The 19397-nt window shown below is 43.9% G+C and overlaps 1 protein-coding gene across 1 annotated transcript in view; it reads right to left on the bottom strand.

Annotated features, from left to right (window-relative positions):
• Positions 1 to 13991, bottom strand: part of Aff4 (AF4/FMR2 family, member 4) — a 67267-nt gene extending 53276 nt beyond the window's left edge. The window contains exon 1 of the mRNA XM_013030898.1: positions 13827 to 13991. The gene's annotated coding sequence lies outside the window, so the exon portion shown is untranslated. The remainder of the gene's footprint in view (positions 1 to 13826) is intronic.
• Positions 13992 to 19397: the final 5406 nt, after the last annotated feature.

The following is a 19397-nucleotide window of genomic DNA, read 5'->3' as shown; positions in this document are numbered from 1 at the left end:
TCTTCAGCTCAAGGCTAGCGCTCTACCACTTGAGCCACAGCACCATTTCTGGCTTTTTTCTTATGTGGTGCTGAGGAATCGAACCCAGGGCCTCATGCATTCAAGGCAAGAGCTCTACCATTGAGCCACCTTCCCAGCCCGACCTTCAGTATTTGGACCAACTAGTAGGTTTTTTATTACTCACATCCAGTCTCCTGGATTATGGTGCTACCAAAATACAAAGTTAAGCAGGGGCTGGGAAGGTGGCTCACTGGTCGAGCGCTTGACTTGCATGCATGAGCCCTGGGTTCGATTCCTCAGTACCACATAAGCAAAAAGAAAAAAACTAGAAGTGGCGCTGTGACTCAAGTGGAAGAGTGCTAGCCTTGAGCTGAAGAGCTGAGGGACAGGGCCTAAGCCCAGAATTCAGGCCCCAGGACCGGACCAAAAGAAAAAAAAAAAAAAAGAAGTGCATATCCTGATACTTACTAATAAAAGAAATAAACAACAAAAAAAAAAGTTAAGCAGGGTCAAGCAGGGCATTGGTGGTTTACACCTACAATCCTAATTACTCAGATAAGAATGAGATCTGAGAATAATAGTTCAAAGCCAGCCTGAACAGAAAAGTGTGCAAGACTCTTATTTCCAATATCAAAAAAGCAGCTCAAAATGGAGCTGTGGCTCAAGCAGTAGAGTGCTAGCCTTGAGCAACAAAAGGCTTAAGACAGCACCAGGCCCTGAGGTCAAGCCCCAGGATAGCACCAAAAATTAAAATAAAATAAAGTAGAAAAAAAAAAAAGTTAAGCAGAGTCTAAGGACATGTTAACTACCAGGTTTCCAAATTTCATACATTCAGATCCTAAAAGATTATATAATAAATGTAGCATGATTAGCATGTGTAAGGTCCTGGGTTCTAGCCCCATTATCAAACACAAAATAAAGCAAAACAAAGCAAAAAACTCAAAGAAGAAAACTACTTTAAAAATATCTGAGGCCAGGCATGGTGGCTCACACTTTTAATTCTAATGATTTAAGAGGCTGAGATTAGGATGATCAAAGATGTAGGCCAGTCTGGGCAAGAAAGTTCCTGAAAAACATCTCAACCAATAAAAAACTGGGTGTGGTGGCACTCGCCTCCTAGCTTAGCTACTTGGGAAGCATCATGGGCCTGGCCAGTCTGGGCAAAATTGAGACCTTATTAAAAAAACGGGAAAATGGGTTGGGGTGTGACTATAGTGGCAAGGTACTTGCCTTGCAAGTACAAGGCCCTGAATTCCAAATCCAGTGGCACAAAAGAAGAAAAAAAAAGAATACAAATATTTATATGAACTAAGAGGAGTAGCATGCATTTGTAATCCTAGTTCGAGACAGAGGCAGAACTGCTTGAGCATCAGTCAGGTCCGGCCTGGTCAAGAAAGTAAGACCATCTCTCAAAGGAAAGAAAGGGAAAGAAGAGGAGTGAGAAAGTGAAAGAAAATATTTGCATATTTATTGTATTAAAGAAGAAGAAGACATGTTTCCCAGAACAAAATTCCCTCTATGATATAATTTAAAGGTTTCTTTTGTTTGTTTGTTTTTGGGTTTGTTTTTTTGCCAGTCCTGGGGCTTGAACTCAGGGCCTGGGCACTGTCTCTGAGCTTCAAGGCTAGCACTCTACCACTAGAGCCACAGCATCACTTCCAGCTTTTTCTGTTTGTGGTACTGGGAATCGAACCCAGGGCTTCATTCCCAGCCCGGAAATATTTGGTTAACAGTGAAAGTCATCCAACCTAATATTTCCTTTAACAGTGCTGCCAGAAAGCTCAGAATTAAATGAACTGATTGTTTATAATCACTTACATTCGATTGCAACTCGTTAATCTCCTTTTTCTAATCTAATTTATTTTTGTGTTTATTTTAGAGATTTCATTTTCTTCTTGTATCTATCTCTGACTAAAGTTTTTCCCCAAACTAAAAATTCCAGTAATCTGAGTTCCAATAAATTAAGCAACTTAAACAAGAGTCAATCTAAAGCATACATCTTTGCTGTATAAGCAAAACTTTTATAGCCTATCCCTCAGGAAACTAGTTTAAACTATTGAAATGAAAAAGAATTTAGTCAAAATTAGAAAAATGCTACATCACAACAAATTACTATATTAAATATTTCTAAAAAGAAATATTGCAGGCTGGAGGCATGGCTCAGAACATCAGCCAATAAGAGAAATTGTCAGATGCTGAGTTCAGGTCCTGAACAACAAAAAAAGGTAGAGGAGAGAGAGAAAGAAAATGGCAGACTAGAAAAAAGCATAGCCAAGTGATAGAGCATCACCTGTAAACAACAAAACATGAGGCAAAGCATGAGACCTGAGTTCAAGGCCTGGTACACATACCAAAAAAAGAAGAGAGGGGGGAAAGGGGGATAGGGGGAAAAGGGGGAAGGAGGGAAGGGAGGAAAGAAAGGAAAGGGAGGAAAGAAAGGAAAGGAAGGAAGGGAGGAAGGAAGGGAGGGAGGGAGGAAGGGAGGGAGGGAGGGAGGGAAAGAAAGAAAGAAAGAGAGAGAAGAGGAAGAAGAAAGGAAGGAAGGAAGGAAGGAGAGAGAGAGGGGGAAACTAGTAAAAGGGAAAGGGAAAGAGAAAATGGCAAAGTAGAAAGGAGGGTTATTTCAGGCAAGACCCCATTCTCAACAAATAGCTGATGAAGGTGACAAGCATCTTACATCTTAGCTACTTTGGGAAGCAAAGAAAGAAGACTGTGGACTGGGAAGGTGGCTCAGTGGTAGAGTGCTTGCCTTGCATGCATGAGGCCCTGGGTTCAATTCCTCAGCACCACATAAGCAGAAAAAGCTGGAGTGGGGCTGTGGCTCAAGTGGTAGAGCGCTCACCTTGAGCTGAAGAGCTGAGGGACAGCACCCAGGCTCAGAGTTCAGGCCCCATGACCAACAACAAAAAAGAAAGAAAGAAGACTGTGTGCAAGTTGGTATAGTCATAAATGTAATACTTTATCCATAAATGAGTAAAGAGCTTAAATGCACGAAGCCCTGAGTTTAATCTTTAGTAACAACAACAACAAAAAGGCTATCTAAAATTTGTAATTTCTAGGTTTGGTGCTAGTTGATAGTGCAGCAATTTCATTTCTACAGACTGAGCAAATGACTAGTAAATGAGAGTCTAGAAGAACCACAGCTCTTGCCAAGTAAGAACAGAGTTACAAATACAAAACGAAGAGAAAAAGAAGCTTGAAGGCTATTAGTATTATGAAGTTCTGGGGTTTAGAAATATGCATGTAGCATGACAAGCAAAACAGCCTCTGTTGGTGGGGAAGTGAGTACCAGGAAGTGAGGAGACTACTGAAAAGTGATAGTGCCCAGACCCAGAGTTCAAACCCAGAACTGACTGGCACACATGCACGCACGCGTGCTTGTGTGCACACACACGTATGTATGTATGTGTGTGTATATATATGTTAAATGTACATAATATTATATAGATACGTACAAACGTAAAATTAAGTATAAACTCAGCAATGCTCCAGTGGTTCATGCCTGTAATCCTAGCGATTCCAGAGGCTGAGATCTGAGAATTATCTTTTGAAGCCAGTCCAGAGGGAAGTCCATGAGACTCATCTCAACCTAACCAGCAAAAAGGCAGAAGTGGAAATGTGGCTCAAGTGGTAGAGTACTAGTCTTGAGTAAAGCTAAAGGACAGTGCTCAGGTCCTGAAATTAAGTCTTAGTGCCCTCGCCAAAAAACAAACCAAAACAAAAAAAAAGAGCTGGTCTTTATGTAAGACTAAAAATTAAATACAAAGTAAAATTTAAAATAACAATGTGGGGCTGGGAAGGTGGCTCAGTGGTAGAGCGCTTGCCTTGCATGCATAGGCCCTGGGTTCGATTCCTCAGCACCACATAAGCAAAAAGAAAAAAGCTGGAAGTGGCACTGTGGCTCAAATGGTAGAGTCTAGTCTTGAGCTGAAGAGCTGAGGGACAGCGCCCAGGCCCAGAGTTCAGGCCCCACGACTGGACCCAAAAATTAAAAAAATAAATAAATAACAATGTAACAGATATTGTTGTTATAAAAAAATTAGACCAACAATGTAGTTAAGCATGGAAATAAGTAGTCCTGGATTGGTTTTATATTTTTAAGTATGTTTTTGTATTTTGACTTCAGTAATGAAAGATATGAGGCCTCTCTGGGCCACAAAAGGAGACCCTATTACTCTAGCCGGTCTAGGAACAGAAGCAGGCATTTATTTATTTATTTATTGTTGCCAGTCCTGGGGCTTGAACTCAAGCTTAGGTACTTCTAGCTTTTTTTCAGGGCTTCATGCCTGCCACATTCCCAGCCCAGGGCTTTTATTTTTAAATAGGTGATATTGTAGAGGGACAATTTTCTTTTTTATTGTGGTAAAATTCCCATATACACAACATAAAACTTATCAATAAAAATCATTCCTGTAAAACATGCTTATAAATATGTAATATTAAGGATAGTTAATAACTCCCAAGTCTTCATGTGCTAGTTCAGAGAAATACAATCCTATGTTATCATACCACCTGGCAATGTTTTTGGGGTGTTTTTTAGCAGTGCAAGGGGTTTGGTTTATAAAGATGGGGTTTCACTATGTAGGCTAGGCTGGCCTCAAACTTGCCTTCCAAGTACTAGGATTTACATGACTAGTTTGACGCTTCTTAAATGCTGAGCTTTCACTTGGTAATTCTGGCACACTACCTTGTTCATCTTTGGCTATGCACCTTACTGAAACTGACAGTTTTTTCAATATCTGTATCACTGTTGAAGTCTGAAACAAAACACATTTATTGCAAATAAGCTATTTCATGGTGATTAATTACAAAGATGAAATATTGTCAGAAACAAGTAAAGTGGTATTAGCCACTTTGCCAGGGTTCTTTTGGGTTGGCCTTTCTATATTAATATATACTGTTATCATGAAACACTTTTACTCACTTTCTTTTCCTACCTAAACCACTGCAAAATCACTAGTATAATGCACTTGGCACAAACAAATAATAAACCAAGTCTAAACATAGCAGCAAAGTCTTAAAGGACTATCTGGCTATAAAACAGTTATTCATAACTTTTATAAAACTCATCAATGGAGCCAGGTGCTGTAGCTCAGTCTATAATCCTAGCTACTCAGAAGGCTAAGATTTGAGGATGGTGGCTCAAAGCCAGCCCAGGCAGGAAAGTCCAGGAGACTCTTATCTATAATTAAATACCGAAAGAAGCTAGAAGTGCAGCTGTGGCTCAAATGGTAGAACTCTAGGCTTGAACACAAAAGCTCAAGGACAGTGCTCAGGCCCTGACTTCCAAGCCCCAGGAACCAGCACTAAATAAACAAAAGACCTTAGCTGGGCATCAGTGGCTCATGCCTGTAAGTGCTAGCTACTCAGGAGGCTGAAATGTGAGGATCAAGGTTTGAAGTCAGCCCAGGCAGGAAAACCCATAAGATTTGTCTCCAGTTAAGCACTAAAAAGCTGAAAATGGAGCTATAGGGCACTAGCCTTCCGTAAAAAAGCTCAGGGACAGCGCTAAGTTCAAGATGTGCACTGCACATGCGCGCATGTGCACACGCGCATACACACGCACATGCACAAAATAAATAAAATAAACAGATATCTTATAACTTATTTTAAGGCAATCCTCAGGCCTAAGTAACCACTAAAGTCCACTTGATCTGCTAAAGCAACATTTTTTTAGAGCCAGAAAGTAAATATTTTAGACTTGGCAGACTATATAGTCACAATTTCTCAACTCTGCTCTTATTGCAGCAGAACCTGCCAGACAACACATAAACAAAATGGTATGCCATATTCCAATAAAATCATATTTACAGACCTTGAAATTTAAGTCTTCTATAATATTCACTTGCCAGAAAACATCCTTTGATTTTTCCTAATATTAAAAAAATATAGGGCTGGGATGTAGCTCACTGGCAAAGCACTTGCCTAGCAAGCGGAATGTCCTGTTTGAGCCCCAGTAACAAAAACGACAAAAAAAAAAAAAATTAAAAAATAAAAAGACAGCCCGGGTGCTGGTGGCTACGACTGTGATCCTAGCCACTCAGGAGGCTGAGATCTGAGAATCATGATTCAAAGCCAGCCCGGGCAAGGAAAGTCTGTGACACTCTTATCTCCAATTAACCACCAGAAAACCGGAAGTGGCGCTGTAGCTCAAGTGGTAGAGCATTTGCCTTGAGCTGAAGAGCTGAGGGACAGCGCCCAGGTGCAGAGTTCAAGCCCCATGACTGAAAAATAAATAAATAAATGAGTGAATACCAGTTGGGCATAGTGATGAACATCTCTAATCCAGTACTTGGGAGGTTGCAAGAGGATCACAAGTTACAGGCCATCCTGGACTACACTAACTAGGAGGACCCTGTTTCAAACAAGCTAAGCAAAAAATACAGACAAAATCAGGCAGCAGGTTGTATTCAGTCTATCAAAGTTCATGGACTCTTGAACTAAAGCAACATGGAACTGCCTTCCCCTTAAACTCTTTCTCCCAAATCCCTTCAGTATTAATCTTAGTGTCAGACCAAAGACAAATCTAGTGAATGAGCTGAAAATCTTCAGTTAGCTGACCAAAGAACTCACTCCATTTGCAAAGAAGTGAGTCAACAAAGAAATGTTCAGTTTCTATCACTTACCTTATACCACTTCTCCAAGAAGATATGGCACAAATTTGAAAATAATAATTTCTTTTCCCCTTCCCCTCAGAAGGTTTTTCCCACCACTGTTTAGCATTCAGCCCACAGTGTTCAGACTTGTGACTAACAATCACCTTTAAAATAAGCAAACATTCTCCTTTCTTTTATGGAAGGGAACCCCAAGTTCATTTCTAGTGACCACATCCAGAGGTTACTGTTTTTCTTCCACAGAAAGAGAATGCTTGCTGATGTATAATTTGAATATGTTAAAAAAAAAAAAAAAAGGACAAGCCAGACAGGTGGCACACGCCTGTAATCCTAGCTACTCAGGAGGCTGAGATCTGAGGATCACGGTTCAAACCCAGCCTGGGACAGCGCCCAGGCCCAGAGTTCAAGCCCCATGACCAACAAAAAAATAAAGTTAAGATAAAATAAGGACAAGCCAGGCACTAGTGGCTCATGTCTGTAATCCTAGCTACTCAGAAGGCTAAAATCTGAGGATTGTAGTTCAAAGCTAGTTTCAGGCCGTTAAGCCTGTGACTCCAATTAACGTCCAATTAACTACCAAAAAGCTAGAAGTGGAGCTGTGGCTCAAGTGGTAGCATAAAAGCTCAGGGATAGCACCCAGGCTCTGAGGACCACCATATGTATGTATGTATGTATGCATGTATTATGTATGTGTGTGTGTGTGTATATATATATATATGTATGTATGTATGTATGTATGTATGTTGCATATGTATGAAATACTCTTGGAATAAATGAGACAGAAATGTCCTTTGCTACTTCTTATGAATTCTAAATAAAAGATATTACAATGTAGCACCCTAACCAAAGCAGACATATAAGGTAGCCATGTAAACTTAATGAGAACCTTTCTAAGATGTGGAACTGAGAATTAGGTCAATCTCTCTGTAATGATAGAAGATCTAAAATTCAGATACAGGCACTAGTGCCTCACGTCTGTGATCCTAGCTAATCAGGAGGCTGAGATCTGAGGATCACAGTTCAAAGCCAGCCCAGGCAGGAAAGTCCATGAGACTCTTATCTCCAATAAACCACTAGAAAACTGGAAGTGGCGCTGTGGCTCAAGTGGTAGAGCATTAGCCTTGAGCTAAAGAGAGCAGAGACAGTGCCCAGGCCCAGAGTCTAAGCCCCACCACCGACAAAAAGAAAAAGAGAAAGATTTAAAATTCAGATGAGAGATAAAGACATGCTCCTGACAAAGTTTTGTTTTTGGTTGGTCATGGGGCCTGAACTCTGGGCCTGGGCACTGTCCCTCAGCTCTTCAGCTCAAGGCTAGTGCTCTACCACTTGAGCCACAGAGCCACTTCCGGCTTTTTTCTGCTTATGTGGTGCTGAGGAATGGAACCCAGGGCCTCATGCATGCAAGGCAAGTGCTCTACCGCTGAGCCAGTCCCTGTTGTTGTTTAAATTGTTTTTTTTTAGTGCAGGCCCTGGGGCTTGATCTCTGTGCAAGGTCTGGTCTAGGAGCTTTTTTGCTCAAGGCCAGAACTCTACCATTTGAGTCACAGTTCTACTTCCCGCTTTTTAATGGTTAACTGGAGATAAGTGTCTCAAGGACACTTCCTGCCTGGGCTGGCTCTGAACTGTAGTCCTCTGATCTCAGCCTCCTCAGTAGCTATGATTACAGTTGTGAGCCACCAGCACCCAGCTTCAACAAAATATAAAACCTTGGTTCTAGCCATTCCTGGGTTCTAGCTGTCCTCCTATAGCTCTCCAGCTTTCTTAGCATTCATAAGATACCTAACATGCTACCAATAAATTCCTCTTTTGCTGTAGTTAGGATGTGTCTTATAACTAAAGTGCTTAATCAGTAATCTAAAGGGGATGCTTGGTTAGATGAAGTTCTAGTGATCACAAATCACTAGAAAGATGTTGGCTATTAAGGAGTTTGAGTAAGAGGATGTCCTCTCTTCAAAAGGCTCAAGTGTTAAAAGTGTGGTCCCCATCCAGTGGTAGGCTATGGGGGGATGAGGATGGAGAAACGTTTAGGAAATGGGTCTAATGATAGCTCCCTCTCTCCTGCTCTCCTTCCTGGCCACCATGAAGTAAATACATTTACCACACCAGGCACTTTCACTAAGATTATTGCTTTATCACAAGCCTAAAAACAACAGAGCCAAACAACCAGCAACTGAAACATCTGAACCAAAATAAACATTTCCTCCTTTTTGTTGTTTATCTCAGGCATTTTATTATAGCAACAGAAAACTGACTAACACAGTAGCTACTGAAATCGAAATAAACAGATGTGGTCAACTCAGAAAAATATACAAAGGGTACTCAGGCTAAGATTCAAAGCTATTCATATTAAGGGGTTATACTGGCTGTATGCAATAGCCAGTAGAAAAGAAGCCAGGTAAAAGGCAGAGTCATAAAAATAAAGGGAAAAATATCAAGAAATCAGAGGGCCCTATGCCAGTAATCCTAGCTACTCAGGAGACTGAGATCTGAGGATCATGGTTCAAAACCCAGCCCAGGCAGGAAAGTCCATGAAACTCTTATCCCTAAGTAACCAGCAAAAAGCCAAAAGTGTAGCTGTGGCTCATGTGGTAGAACACTAGCCTTAAGCAAAAGCAGCTCAGGGACAGGGCCTAGGCCTAGAATTCAAGCCTCAGGACTGGCAAAAAAATGAAGCAAACGAAGCAAACAAAACACCAAAAAAACAAAAAACCCAACCAACACCAGCACATAGATACAAATATAAATAAATAACTAAACTAGCACCCACTGTTAACCTGTTAACCTGTGTCTCCCTAACTAAAAGTCACTATAATTCATTAGACATACCAACATTGCACTAAGATTGCTCAGATTACAGATTTTCAAATAAAGTATAATGAAGCAGAAAATATATTAAATAAGACTTTCTGGGGCTGGGAAGGTGGCTCAGTGTAGAGTACTTGCCTTGCATGCATGAAGCCCTGGGTTCAATTCCTCAGCACCACATAAGCAGAAAAAAGCCAGATGTGGCGCTGTAGCTCAAGTGGTAGAGCGCTAGCCTTGAGCTGAAGAGCTGAGAGACAGCGCCCAGGCCAAGAGTTCAGGTCTCATAACTGGAAGAAAAAAAAAAAAAAAGACTTTCCTTCTTCAGAAACAGAATAGATAGTTCCAATATTAAAATGCTCTTGGAGTCTGGTAATGGTGTCTCATGCCTGTAACCCTAGCTAGTCAGGAGATCTGAGGACTGTGGTTCAATGCCAGCCCAAGCAAAAAAGTCCATGAGACTCTTATCTCCAATAAATTACTCAGAAAAAGCCAGAAGTGGTGCTGTGATTCAAGTGGTAGAGCACTAGCTTTGAGTACAAAGAAGCTCAGGGACAGTGCCCAGGCCCTGAGTTCAAGCCCCAGGACTGGCAAGGAAAAAAAAAAACTCTTGGATATTTTTAAATTAATTTTAGAATATTTTCTGTATACCAGTAACATTAAAATTCTCAAAATACAATACCACTGAAAACAAACATGAAGACAAAGAGGAATGAAAATGATTAGTCAAAAGTTAATAACTAGAATGTTTACTATTGCTGTCTTTTATATATAACCACAATGGTTATCAAGTTGAAAACAAGTGGGGTGCTTTTCTTAAGCAAAGGAAAAAGCAGCAAGGTAACAGGACAGAATAGCTTTAAGAAGTCTTTAGTAATTTTATTTCATAATAACCAAGACTGGCAAACACCCTCCCAGAAATCAAATAAAAGTGTCCCAACTTATCAGAGGAAATGCAAAAGAGAATGGATAAAGTAAGGACTGGGGAGAGCTGGGTAACCTTTCTCACTGTATAGGAACGTTTTTATAAAAATTTTTTTTGGGGGGTCCGGCCGTGGGGCCTGAACTCTGGGCCTGGGTGCTGTCCCTCAGCTCTTCAGCTCAAGGCTAGTGCTCTACCACTTGAGCCACAGTGCCACTTCCGGCTTTTTTCTTATGTGGTGCTGAGGAATTGAACCCAGGGCCTCATGCGTTCAAGGCAAGTGCTCTACCACTGAGCCACCTTCCCAGCCCCTATAAATTATTTTTATAATACACACTGAACTTTCATATTCAGCCATGTCCTCAATACTTAACACCTCTTCAATTTTATGAAAAATACAACAATAAAAGGGTAGGCTTTGGACATTTTGGACTCCATTCTAATTCAGTAGATGGCCACAAAAGAAGAAATACCTGTTTTCTTTGTTCCTTTCAGGTACACGTAAAACCAATACATTTCCCCTTTACATCTTCAAAACTGAAAGATATATAACTTTTAGAAGGCTTCATCTTGTTTCACCTTCTGAATTTGATATTCATTTTCCCCCCTTAAATACTTATCACTGGGCGCTGGTTGGCTTATGCCTGTAATCCTAACTATTCAGGAGGCTGAGATCTGAGAATCATTTTCAAAGCCAGTCTGGATAGGAAAGTCCATGAGATTCTTATCTCCAATTAATGGCCAAAAAACCAAAACAAAACAGGAAGTGGAGCCTGTGGCTCAAGTGTCAGAGCACTAGCTTAGAGCAAAAAATGTCAGGGACAGCTCCCAGGTCCTGTGACCAGCACAAAAACAACAAAAACCTATTTATCACTAGCTCATACAGCTTTCTTTAGATTACCTCTTTTGTAAAATCAGATTGGATAATTTGATACAACAATAATTTCAAGTTCAAAATAGGATCTCACTCAAAAATCAACCTGTGGCTGGGCACCGATGGCTCACACCTGTAATCCTAACTATTCAAGAGGCTGAGATCTGAGGATCACAGTTCAAAACCAGCCCGGGCAAGAAAGTCCATGAGACTCTTATCTTCAATAAACCACTAGAAAAACTGGAAGTGGCACTTTGGCTCAAATGGCTCAAATGGTAGAGCACTAGCTTTGAGCTGAAGAGCTCAGGGACAGCACCCAAGCCCAGAGTTCAAGCCCCATGACTGACCAAAAAAAAAAAAAAATCATCCTGTTCATCAGAGAATAAAGAAGAATAAACATGATACTCTAAAGACAGTACAAAAGGCCTATGAGAAAATTACTATTATATTAACTTACAAAAGGCATACAATAACTTCAGAGCACAAAGAGAATGTGTGAGTATGTGAGAATGCGATGAGTAGAAAGTGAATTGTAATGAAAAGATTCTATCTTTAGGAATTCTTAATTCCACAGCTTCACCAAAGCACTGTAGAGCCATCTTTACACGCCAACGCTTGGACTACAGAGCTTAGACCACAGCTAAGCTATTTTTTTTTTTCAAGCAAACAGTAAATGTTTGGTCACTCAGAGACACCCTACCTTGTTCTTACTTGAAGCCAAATTTTGTGTAATGTGTGTCTACTGTTTCACCAGAGCTGACAAAAATAAGTCTGCAAATGACACAAACTGAGTGACATTGCTGGAATTAATTTTTTTTTTACTGCTTCCAGGTGTTTAGTAAGTTCATTCTGAAAGTTAATTAAAAACAACCACACTTTTTTTTTATGTCTAGAGACTGAAATGCAATGATAATTAAGGAAAATAAACCTTAAAAGAGTTGAAGCCAGCTTTGTTGAGAACCAAGTGGCCACTTGCCAACACTTCTTTTATGCACATATGACTGAGAGTGATTTCAAGCAGACTCAGAAGCCACAAAAGCCGTAAGAAAACCCAGATTAAGAGAGTTCTCATAAATATTTCAATTTCGATAAGTTGAAAGGCAGTTAAATAAAAGACTTTATTTTTTAAAAAAAAGCTTTTCAGAGTCAATACAGAAACAAAGCTCCAAGTGTTTTTACCGTCTGAACCCTAAAAAACAGCACATGTTTGAAATGCTACATAAGACTATTCATATGTACTTATAGCTTAGATTGGAAAAGGACTGGCCTTAATTTATAATCTCCCAACACCCAACAGGCAAGAAAAGGGACAATTTTAAATTGTAACACACACACACACCAAGCCACACACACACACACACACGCACACACACGCACGCACACACACAGCCCCAAAAACCTAGAAGCCTAAATCTTAACTTAGTTTCAAGTCCATACAACACTGGTAACTTGGAAAAGGACTGGCCTTAATTTATAATCTCCCAACAGGCAAGAAAAGGGACAATTTTAAATTGTAACACACACACACACACACACACACACACACACACACACAACCAAGCCCCAAAAACCTAGAAGCCTAAATCTTAACTTAGTTTCAAGTCCATACCTGAACATTTCCAATCAGTACTTCCCACACCCTATCCACGACGTCGTTTGGGAATGAGGAGGCAATCCCGCGACACCTCAAACTCCTTTACCCCACCATCCATCCTCAAAGAGTGGAACCACCAGCAAAGTGGAAGGAACAAAGCCCTGACGTCAATTACGAGCTTAACCCGGAGCTCAGGCAGCTGGGCCTAGACATCACTAACCAAACACCACCCAATGGGGGGGGGGAGGAGGGGGGAACCTGCAGGTAACAGGCCGACCCCTTAAGTTGGAAGGGGGTGGAATTCCAGGATTTCCTCCGCTCCGTCGCCCGTAAGTCTCATTTTCAGTCGATCCCCAACGTTGGTGTAAGGTGGAATTTTTTTTCCCCTTTTTTTTCTTTGCAGCGTAGTTGGGGGGGGGGGGGGGGGGGGGGGGGGGGGGGGGGGGGGGGGGAAGGGGAAGGAGGGGGGGGGGGGGGGCGGGGAGGGGAGGTGCGCAGGATCGCGAGAAGGAAAAGCGAGAACTAGTTTGGGGTCATGATAGCCAGAACCCAGAGGCCTATTTTCTCTTTAACTAGGAGAAGAAAAAAAAACACTTTATAATTTTTTTTAAAAAATTAAATCTTTTGTCAGTGAAGAAGGTGTATTAAAAAAGCACGACAAAAATCGGCCGATGAGGTGTCACCGAGACAAGAGCCTGGGGTGGGGCGGGAGGAGGAGGAGGAGAAAACGAGCGAGGAGGAGGAAAGGAAGAAACCGGTTGGAAAAAGATGGGCGCCTGGAAGGTTCGTCGGGATTGGGTTAGGTTGTCTTTATTTATTTATTTATGTCCACGGGTGGGAGGGAACGCGCACACAAACGAGGGATGTGTGTGGGGGGGGGGTTCGAAGCCGGATCGAACAGCCCCCGCCCCTGGGGTCCCTCCCCCCCTTTTCCCCCCCCCCGGCCCCCCCCCACACACACACTCCGTCCGTCAGTCAGTCCATCAAGTCCGTCCGTCCGTCCACCCGCCCCTCTCTCACCTCCAGTCCCGGCTCCGCTAGGCCCGAACCATCTCCCGACCGCGGCGGCTTGCGACGGGCGCCCGGCCTCCACCTTCACCGGACGCGTTTTCGGGGAGACAGGGGTAGGGGGGGGGAGGCGCCCAGAGAGGCGGCGACGGGCTGCCAAGGGCGAAGGGCTGTGGGCGGCGGCGGCGGATCCGGAGGCCTCGCCGGGCGACGGCGACGCGCTTCACTCGGTGGACGCGGAGGTCCCGCCCCGCTCCATGACGGTCGAGCCCGGACGGCTGACTGAAGTGGCGGAGGGGAGGAGGGGGGGGGAGAGGGGAGGGAGTGAGGAGGAGGAGGAGGAGGAGGGCGGGCTGACGGGAGGGAGAAAAAAAAAAAAAAACCCGGACACTGAGATCCCCGCCCCGTCCGCAGGCGGCGACGGTGACGGCGACGCCTCGACTCCCGCAGCCAGAACTGACTGACGCAGCGGCCGTGCGGCCCATGTGACCGGAGCCGGGCGGGTGTGGGACAGTCACGTGACGCCGCCCGCGAGCACGGGGAGGGGTGGCGGGGGTTGGGAGGCAGTGTGGGGAGGGGCGGGGGGGGGGATGAGGGCCCTGCGGGCCTGAGGTGCTTCTGGCGGATCCTGGGATGGTGACGTACGGGGTGGGGTGGGGGTGTGCTGTCATGGCCCCGACGGCCTGAGGAAGAGCTTGAGGGCGACCTGAGGGCTGTGGGCCACGGTGGAAGGGGGGATGGGGGTGGGAGGGAGCGGGCGGGCATGTCGGGGCCTTCACGTCCCCGCGCGCGCGCGCACACACACACACACACCTTCCTGTGCTGCCCGCTAGTGAGCTGGGAGGGGGCGGGGCTACGAGGAGGGGGCGGAGCTAAGGGCCAGCTAGATCTTCTGATTCTGCCATACAGGTGAAGCTGGGCACAACCCCCTGACCTGTCTTTGGGTGCTATCTGAACCTGGACTTCAGCCTCCCAAGGTGTGCAAAAGTGCTGCCTCTCCACAAGTCCAGTAGAAGGGCAGCAGGCGTGGGGGCGTTGTGCTTAGGTAGGAAGATGTCTAGAACCGTCTGGAACTTATCCTTGTCCTAAATGGCTTTTGTCACTAGGATTTTTCTTCATGAAAGGATTCTGAAAATAGTCAGGCACCCTCTTTTAATATCCTGCCCGTCCCACAAGGTATAATTTAGCTGGGAACAAAGTAATACAGACTAGACAGGGTTCTAGGTTGTCATGGAACTGTCTAGACAGGCTACCTCTTATTCATTTGAAAAACAATCTTATGTTTCCTTTCCTGGAGGAAAGAACTGATTTTTGACAAAATACAAAAGCTTTGAAAGAGCTTTATGATCAAGGTATTATAAGAAATGTGCATATAAAAAAGTGCTTTGGGGGACTGGGAAGATGGCTCAGTGGTAGAGCGCTTGCCTTGCATGCATGAGGCCCTGGGTTCGATTCCTCAGCACTACATAAGCAAAAATGAAAAAAGCCGGAAGTGGCGCTGTGGCTCAAGTGGTAGAGTGCTAGCCTTGAGCTGAAGAGCTGAGGGACAGCACCCAGGCCCAGAGTTCAGGCCCCACGACTGGACCCAAAAAAAAAAAGAAAAAAAAAAAGTGCTTTGGCCCTGGCCCTGAGTGGCTCACACCTGTAAATCCTAGCTACTGAAGAAGCTGAGTGAGATCTGAGGATCACGGTTCAAAGCCAGCTCAAGCAAAAAAGTCTGTGAGACTTTTAATCTCTAATTAACTACTGTAAAATCCAGAAGTAGAGCTGTTCTAGCTTTGAGCACAAAAGTTCCGAGAAGGTGCTCAAGTCCTGAGTTCCAGCTCCAGGACCAGCACACACACACACACACAAACACACACACACTTTGATCAGTCCTCAAACCCGGTGCCAGGCACCGGTGGTTCACGCCTGTAATCCTAGCTACTCAGGAGGCTGAGATCTGAGGATCATGGTTCACAGCCAGCCTGGGCAGGAAAGTCCATGAGGTTCTTTTTTGTTTTGTTTTGTTTTGTTGGTCCTGGGGCTTGAACTCTGGGCCTGGGCGCTGTCCCTCAGCTCTTCAGCTCAAGGCTAGCGCTCTACCACTTGAGCTACAGCACCACTTCCGGTTTTCTGGTGGTTTATTGGAGTCTCACGGTCTTTCCTGCCCGGGCTGGCTTTGAACCTCGATCCTCAGATCTTAGCTTCCTGAGTAGCTAGGATTACAGGCGTGAGCCACCAGCACCCGGCTCCATGAGGTTCTTATCTCCAATTATTATATTAATATATTTATTAATATATATTAATATATTAATAAATATATTAATATTATACATACTATTATATATGATATTAATATATTTGCCTAGCATGAGATAGGCCCTGGGTTCCATCCCCAGAATTAAAAAAAAAATCTGAAAAATAAAAGAGGCTTAGGGATGAAGCTCTGGTAGAGCCTTTGCCTACCATGTGACATAGTAGCTCTGAGGCCCTGGGTTCCATTCCTAGCTCCATGTGGATGGCAGAATCTATTCGTAAAACTGACAGAGACGGAGACAGAGAGAATAGAAAGAAGAAATTAAGAGTGCACTGGGTGGGGCTGGGAAGGTGGCTCAGTGGTACAGCGCTTGTCTTGCATGCATGAGACTCTGGGTTCGATTCCTCAGCAACACATAAGCAAAAAGAAAAAAAGGCTGGAAGTGGCACTGTGGCTCAGGTGGTAGAGCGCTAGCCTTGAACTGAAGAGCTGAGGGACAGTGCCCAGGCCGAGTTCAGGCCCCACGACCGGACCCAAAAAAAAAGAGTGCACTGGGTGTTCATGGTTGATACCTGTAATTAGGCATCTCAGGGGAATGAGAGCTAATGATCAAGGTTCAAAGCCAGTTCAGGCAAATCCAAGAAACTCTTACCTCTAATTAATTAAAGCTGTAACTGGAGGCATGGCTTAAGATGCAGAGTATCAGCCATGAGAAAGAAAAAAAAAGCCACCAGTGGAAGGCATTGAATTCAAGACCTTATGCACACATACACACAAAGAGCTCAACTGATTTTGGATCACACCTGTAATTTTAGCTACTATGGAGGTTGAAATCCAAAGATGGACAGTTCAAGATGAGCCCAGGATTGTGGTTTGAAGCCAGCTCAGGCAGAATAGTTCATTAAGACTCCATCTCTAAACTAACCAGCAAAAGCAGGTCTGGAGGTATCATTCAAATGGGACAGCACCAGCCTATCAAACAAGCTCAGTAAGCTGCTTTTCTCCATTGTTTGCTGGAGATCCTACATATATCTGTTCATGACTAATGAATTCAGGTGACTGAACATTTGGACTTTAGCCCTTTTCTCTCTCCTCTTCCCAGGTTATCTTCATTTAGACCTAAGGGCAAGTGAGCTTTTTTAAAGATCTAAAATATTTTAGGCTTTGCAGGCTATACAAGTTTTTTGTTTGTTTGTTCATTTTTGCCAGTCGAGGGCCCTGAACTCTGAGCCTGGGTGCTGTCCCTCAGCTCTTCAGCTCAAAGCTTGAGCCATAGCACTACCTCCAGCCTTTTATGCTCATGTGGTGCTGAGGAATCGAACTCAGGGCCTCATGCATGCAAGGCAAGCACTCTTCTACTGAGCCACCTCCCCAGCCCTAACACTATACAAGTTTTCAGCTGGGCACTGGTGGCTCCAACTTGTAATTCTCTACCACTTGAGCCACTCCTCTGTTTGTGGTTTGGGGCTGGTTAATTGGAGATTAAAAAAAAAAGTCTTGCACTCAAGCCCTGAGTTCAAGCTTCATGACAGACCCCCCCAAAAAAAGTCTCTTAGACTTTTCTGCTCAGGCTGGCTTCCAACCATGATCCTCAGATCTCAGCCTCCTGAGTAGCTATGATTACAGATGTGAGCCAACAGCCACCAGCGCCAAGTTTATATATTGTTCTTATATGTTCTTGTTTTTTGTTTTTGGTCATGGGGCTTGAACTTAAGGCCTGCATGCTATCCCTGACCTTTTTTTTGGGGGGGGGGGTTCTGGTCCTGGGGCCTGAACTCTGGGCCTGGGCTCTGTCCCTCAGCTCTTCAGCTCAAGGTTAGCGCTCTACCACTGGAGCCATAGCACCACTTCTGGCTTTTTTTCTTTTTGCTTATGTGGTGCTGAGGAATCGAACCCAGGGCCTCAGGCATGCAAGGCAAGCACTCTACCACTGAGCCATTTTCCCAGCCCTATCCCTGAGCTTTTTTTGCTCAAGGCTAGCATTCTACCACTTAGAGCCACAGCATCACTTCCATTTTTCTGCTGGTTAATTGGAGATAAGAGTCTCACGGACTTCCCTGCCTAGACTGGCTTTGAACTGCAATCCTCAGATCTCAGCCTCAGGTGTAGCTAGGATTGCAGGCATGAGCCCACCTCTATGTTCTCTCTCTCTCTCTCTCTCTCTCTCTGTGTGTGTGTGTGTGTGTGTGGCATGAGCCCACCTATATGTTCTGTGTGTGTGTGTGTGTCCAAGGATTGAACTTGGAGTCACACTTCTCTTGGCTTCACTCCACCATTTGGATGGGAGATAAGAGTCTCACAGACTTCTGCCCAGGCTGGCTTCAAACCAGGGCCCTCAGATCTCAGCCTCTTGAGTAGCTAGGTATTAGGTTTAAGCCAGGAACCCAGCAATTCTTATGTGTTCCTAAGAGCATCTTAATAATTTCACACTATCTGGTAATATTATATACATAATAGCCAAAAAATAGAAACAAATCAAGTGTCCACCAATGGATACATGAATAAACAAAATGTTACATAACTACAATGGAATAGTATTCAGCTTTTGAAAAGGAAGGAAACATGTTTGCTACAATATATGAGGACCTTATGCTTAATGAAATATGTTAACTTAACAATGACTAGCCCATGCCAGTGGCTCACTCCCTAATCCTAGCTACTCAGGAGGCTGAGATCTGAGGACTGAGGTTCAAAGCAAACCCGGGCAGGAAAGTCCGTGAGACTCTTATCTCCAATAAACCTCCAGAAAACCGGAAGTGGTGTTGTGGCTCAACCGGTAGAGTACTTGCCTTGAGCTGAAGAGCACAGGGACAGTGCCCAAGCCCAGAGTTCAAGCCCCACAACCACCCCCCCCCAAAAAAAATCAAATAATTACTGATTCTAGCTACTCAGGAGGCTGAAATCTGAGGGTTGCAGTTCAAAGCCAGCACAGTCAGGAACATCCATGAGACTCTTATCTCCAATTAACCCCCAGAAAACTGGAAGTGGCACTGTGGCTCAAGTAGTAGAGCACTCTCCTTGAGCTGAAGAACTCAGGGACAGTGCCCAAACTGAGTTCAAGCCCCGGGACTGGCCAACAAATAAATAAATAAAATTATTGCTGAGCACCCATGGCTCACCCTTGTAATCCTAACTCCTTAGGAGGCTGAGATTTAAGGATCAAGGTTGGAAGGCAGCCCAGGCAGGAAAGGCTGTGAAACTCTCATCTCCAATTTAAAAAAACTCAAAAACAGTCAGAAATGGTGCTGTCACTCAAGTGGTAAAAATACTAGCTTTGGGCAAAAGAAGATCAGAGTCAGTGCTAAGGTTCTGAGTTCCAGCCCCAGGACTAGCACCAAACAAGC

The sequence above is a fragment of the Dipodomys ordii genome, unplaced genomic scaffold (genome assembly GCF_000151885.1).
Source record: "Dipodomys ordii isolate 6190 unplaced genomic scaffold, Dord_2.0 Scaffold135, whole genome shotgun sequence".
Lineage (NCBI taxonomy): Eukaryota > Metazoa > Chordata > Mammalia > Rodentia > Heteromyidae > Dipodomys > Dipodomys ordii.
This window is presented reverse-complemented; position numbering and strand designations above follow the sequence as displayed.